Raw genomic sequence first — 6,174 nt, 5'->3', positions numbered from 1 at the left:
TTCTACTTGGATCAGACTGTCTAGCAGTACGTAAGTTTTGTTTCAGTTTCAGTTTTGTTTTTTGTTGTCTTTATTAGACGGCTTAGACAGGAAATAAAGAGCAGAATGGGGAAAGACCTGCAAACAGCCATGAGCTGGAATCAACCCCAGACTGCTGCATCTGGGACTACAGCCTCTATTGATTGGTCACCTGCTCAACCAGTTAAGCTTTCTGAGGAACTATAGGACCTTTGTTTTGTTTGTAAAACTAGAGACACCTGCTCAGTCAGTAACCGTCCAAATGTGATGACAAAAATATGTAACTGACTTGTGCATTATTCATTTTTTGTTTATTGTCCTTTTCAACTCAGCCATGAATCCAGACTATTTGAACCAATGATGCAGGTTGTGAATGAATGTCATGGTGAGAAATAAAAGAACATTTCAGGCTTTTATTTTAAATGTTTCCTGATAAATTGTCGTTTTACAATGTGTGGAAAAAAACTTGCTGGACATGGGTCGACGGGAAATGAGAAAAGTATGTATTTCTGAAATTATTTGATTAATGAAACAAAAAACAGACAAATACCTTTACAAATGTCTATTTTATGTGCTACAAAAATTTCAGGAAAACCAGATGACTGAGTGGAAAATGTGTAAAAATTTGGTGATTTGAGACCCAGAAGGTTTTCTGCTCTCAGATGTGACTGATCCCGTCTCTGTGTGGAGGATGAATCATATTTATGAAGCTGAACAAGTTCCTGCTGTTGTAAAACTGTCATTTTATGAACTCCTCTGAGTTTTTCTATCAGTGTCTCAGTCACAGATCAGAATTTTTAAACGGCATCTTGTTTTAACGTCTCAGTTTGTGTCAAAGCAACAAATGTTTCATCAAGATGTGCTGGTTTTGTAAAGGAGACAGATTTGTGAAATAAGTGATGTTAAAAGAAAAGTTTATCATGAACTGCTGCTTCCAAAATCAAGTGAAAAAATCTTACAGTGAAGTGAAAGGAGAATTTAAAATGAGCAAAGTTTTTATAATCCTGGTGTCAGCGTTCACTCACCTCCTCTGGAAACAGTCAGCTTCCACAGAAACATCACAAAAACACGCAGCTCTTCATGCTGCTCATATTCCTGGACGGTTAATGTTGGAAAACAGATGTGGACAGAAAAGTCTGAGTTTCTGATTCCTGCCATGAAGGAAGATGTTCAGCAGGTGGGAAACTTTTCTGCCTGGATCCTGCTGCAAACTGCTTCAGTTCTATCTCTGAAAACTGGAGAAAACAAAGCGGATATGATCTGAAATTATGATAATTGTTCAGACTGTTGGTTGGTTAAACATCCACCCTCTGCCTCTGGGTTATACACTCGTCCAATCAGCTGCAGGCTGGAAAGTTTGTGACGTTTCCTGTGGCAGCCTTATGGTGTTGTATTTCAGATCCTGAAAGGTTAACTGATTTTTTTCATTGTCAGTATTGAGTAAATCTAGTAGCTCAGTCGTGCCGCAACACGTTTGGACTGAGGTGAAAAAAAGGAAGTTCAAGTGTGCTGAGTTCAGAGGAGGTGGTGTCTACCTTTTATAAAAACTGTTGTTAACCTCAGAGTTCCACATAAAGTGACATCTTTGTGGTCGTTTGTGATAAACTGATGCTGACCTGAAAATCTGTGCTTCAATTAGTGTTTTCTAAATTCGTTTTTATCAAGAGACTGCATCATTTCTGACATTTAATGAGCTGTAAAGGTTATACGTTTCAGACTTTCCAATATTGTTTAAAGGAGGTAGAAGTTGCTCCACATCAGCATAAATGATGAACATGTTAATGCATCAGTAATAACTTTAGGTCAGTTTTATACATTTTGAAATCATGCAAAGGATAAAAACTGAAAACTGAGAGCAGATGAGAGATTTCTGACTTTTCACCATTTGTATGAATTTTGTTCACAGACATGATCACAATTTCAGACATTTTTTTACAATCCAAATGCAGAAATTAGTAGCTGAACCATTTCAGTTCATGTTGTTACCTTCATGAAACATAGAAATCTGTGCAGAAATCAGACTTTAAAAGGTGGAACAGAGGAGCATCAGCTGTAAAATACAAAACCTCAGTATATAAACACATGAGTACTTCACTCTCATATTCACAGTTTTTAACAACCACAGTTTTTCTTTTGGGATTTGATTAGAAGAATCAGAAATACTTGATTGATCCCTGAGGGGAAATTGATGATTGTTTTTACACATAAATACTCAAACTTAACACAATAAAAGTGTGAAATGTTGACGGTGCCGGTATCAGTCTGTGTACAGCAGATAATCAACATGAACAGTGAATAGATCAGTATTCACAGTTTTCAGCTTGTGTTTTTGGAATGAATAAATTGTTTGATTGATGCTCCAAATAATCATCCACTAAAGTTTAATAGTTTACTTCAACTAAAAAACAAACAGAAAAATGCTTTCACAAAGTTCCTTTACTTTACTCTCCATTTTCCTGATTGAATATTATCGAGCTGCAGTCTGTATTCTAGCATCAGAATCTATTTATCAGGAAATAAAGATCACAGCCACACACTGCTGCTTATGATTAATTTGTTAAATTAATGATCCCCAGACACACTTTAAGTTCAAGAAATAAAACTATTAACTTGATCCATCAGTACAAAAACTGAACTGTAAATACATAAACCTGAACATCCTGTAAATATTCCTTTACCACAGAAAACTGACACATGAAAACAGCTGAATGAAAATAAAATGATGGATGAAATAATCCGTTTTACAAAAACTACTAGTTATTTAGTCTCAAATCATAAAATCTTTAAAACACTTTCTGCTATATTTACCAGTTATGACAGTTCAATGAAAATAAAATTCTCTTCCATTTTGTGACCAAGTATTTCCCATGATAAAGGATTTTATAGGTTTTCTATTATTGTGACTTGCAGCTACATGTGGGTCAGAAAGTATCACTTCATGACTTCTGTATTATGTAGGATTTCTCAATATATGTTTGTAAGGGTTAAATAGTTTTTCCACCAATTATAACTGTAAGATTATTGATAATGTTTCTCCACCAATATTAATGTAGGATTAATGTTTTGCAGATTCAGGGACTGTCTAAATCTTGGCTGATGACCTCCGGTGTGTTGCTGGCCCACTGGCATAGCTCAAACCCACCTGTAGATAACAGTGCTGTTAGCTTGTCAACTAGGCATCGGGCAGCCTTCACAGTAGAATGGCTCTGCAGACAGTTATCCACATAAAAGGATTTCTCTATGGTCAACTGGACATCCTCACCCGGTTGGCTGTGGTCAAACACGTGTTTCTGCAATGCAAAGGTGGCACAACAGGGGCTGCATGTGGTGCCAAATGGAAGGACTTCCCAGGTGTAGATACTGGGTGGTTCCCTTGTCTTTAAGTGTCGCCACAGGAATCGAAGCAGGGGCTTGTCCTCAGGGAGAAGTCTCACTTGAAGAAACATGCCTTTAATATCGCTGCTAACAGCAACTGAATGCTCTCTGAAGTGTAACAGTACACCCAGTAGACTGGAACACAAGGGGGATCCAGGCAACAACATCTCATTGAGGGTTTGTCCCTTATATGTGAAGGAACAGTTGAAGACGATCCTATTCTTCCCACTGTGACTCACCATATGGTGTGGGATGAACCAGGACTTGGCTGATGTGTCCAACTCTTCTTTGGGCGTTTTCACCACATAGCCTGCTTTTTCCAGTTCACAGTAGGCAGTTGCTCTGTCAGGATCTCGCAGCAAGTGTCTCTCTGTGTTACGAAGATTGGCTAAAACAGCTTCTTTGGGTGCATAAAGCTTTGGCATGTTCTTTACCCGCATGAGGGGAGTGGCATAACGCTGGATACCGTCAACGTTTACATGAATGGTCTTTGCCTCTAACAGGTGGACTGCTTCCTGATCCTGTCTTGAGCGTGTGACTGATTCCACACTTCTGTAGGGGAGAACATCTAACTGCCACAGTCGTTCTACATTTTGCAACAGCTCAGCAGTGGGCGAGAGGATGGAGATATGCAGGCACTGCTGTGCTGTTGGCTGCTGCTTCATGTACTTAGCTGGCCCCTGAAGTGTCCAGTCTAACCTTGTTTTAACTGCAGCTGGCCCTCCTGGAGGTCCAAGTCGTACAGGCATTACTGGTGTAATGAGGTGGGGATAATCTGACCCAATCAACAGCAAGGGCTGCACTCTGGTGAATGTTTGGAGAGGGAGGCCTCTTAGATGTTTGTATTTCTTCTGTAGAGTCTTTATTCCGTAGGTGTGTTTGGCTAGGCCCAGTTGATCAGCAGTGAATGCTCGCTGAATCTTGAAGGATTTGTGGGGCTGGTCGGCTGGGGATACGGAGAAAGACACTGCATTACCATGCAAAACCTTGAGGTCTTGCCTAACAGTTCTGATGACTATGTCTTCTGGCTCTCCAGTGAGCCTCAGGCTCTGAGCTGCTGACAGGAGAAGAATGGTGCGCTCTGACCCATCATCTAGGATGGCATAGGTTTCTACAGTGTGCTGACCATTACGCAGCAGCACCTTACTGCACCAGGCCGTCTAGCCAGGTACAGAACTTCGTTGGTTGTGCTAACAAGGCAGGATGTATTGTCGGCTGTAGGCTTCACATTAACATCGTGCAAAGCTCGCAGATGTGTCCCTTTACTTGTCTGGCATGTCATCTTCAGACAGCAGTGAGCAGCTTAGTGCGAGCGACCACATCGCCAGCACCTTCTATTAGTCTTGATCCATGCTGTTCTCTGGTCTACTGTCAGCTGCGAAAAATTAACACATTGATTGAGAAAGTGCTGAGTGTTGGTACAGTAAGGGCAAAATGCTGTCCTCTCAGGTTGCTCCGCTCGGGGAGCCCGTGTTCCTGTGGCTGGTGTGCTCTCAGGCTGGTCTGTGGTATGAAGGATGCTGGTGCTCCTGCCACTCTTGCCATCTCAACGGAACTCAGATTTGGGACCTGCCTTAATCCAGTCCTCGCTGTACAAAGACTCATAAACCGTTTCTTGTATTTTCAGCTCATAATCAAGCCAGTCAGAGAAATGCAAGAAATTGGGGGTTGTAACACGAACAGGGTACAGGAACCTCTTAAACTCTGCCCACAAATCCCGAGGCAGCTTGGATAGCAGCCGTGTCACATGGGAGCCACATTGGAGCTTAGTCTGTCTACTGTCCCCTAGCTGGTCTAACATTCCCACTAGTGTTCGCACCCTCAGCGCAAATCGCTTAAATCCACTGGTGTCACCACGAGCGATGCTTGGGGCTTCCATCAGGTTGGCGATTTTTCTAAGAGCAAGCTGGTGAGGCTGACCATAGTGTTCAGTTAGACTGTTCTGTGTGAAGGCCCTGTCACACTCTAGCGTATAGAGCCAGCGTATGAGGAACGTATCGAATATTTCGAAAAATTGTTTATACGCACAACTTTTCAGCGTATGAGGTCGATTTTTGGTTAATGACCGTTAGAGTAACGTGAGCCTAGCGTACCGTCGTATGAGTAGCGTATGAGTAGCATACGCATAGCGTATGTCAGCGTATGTGAGCGTATATGATGTGATGTGTATTTGAGTTGGACGTATACGACGTATGAGTAACCTATATCAGCGTACGTCTGACATATGAGAAACGTATGCGGAACGTCAGCCTAACGTATGAGGAGCGTACATTTCTGGAGGCATGCATAGGAAGTTCCTGAAGGCTCTCTGATCTTCATTTCTCAATTCAACCATAAGCTGGTCATAAAGGCCAAATTGACGCCGCCTTCCAATCCAAGGTTTCACCCAGATTGCACGTCTCATTCTACGCCTTCTTCTTCTGTGTCTAGCATACTCAACTGCCAACTGTAACAAATCTTGGTGATGTTGCAGCACAGCAACCTCCATCTCTGAACTGCTGGTACAAACTGATACGGATTTGGAAATGTGAAACTTCATATACCCCCCATACGCTGGAAATGCGCATGTAATACGCATGGGATAAGTTGGCTGTATGCTCAGAACAAGTTAGGCATAAGTTGAGTACGTTAGACTGTCGTTAGAACTACCATCATAATGTTAGGCATTCGTTAGACACACGTCAGACACACGTTCATTATACGCTCCTCTAACGCTAGGTTTCCTGACCCACTCAATTTCAACGTATGAGAAGCATACTCGATGTATGAGTAACGTACCTT

This window comes from Acanthochromis polyacanthus, chromosome 23 (genome assembly GCF_021347895.1).
Source record: "Acanthochromis polyacanthus isolate Apoly-LR-REF ecotype Palm Island chromosome 23, KAUST_Apoly_ChrSc, whole genome shotgun sequence".
NCBI classification, from domain to species: domain Eukaryota; kingdom Metazoa; phylum Chordata; class Actinopteri; family Pomacentridae; genus Acanthochromis; species Acanthochromis polyacanthus.
Note: the sequence above shows the minus strand (reverse complement) of the source record.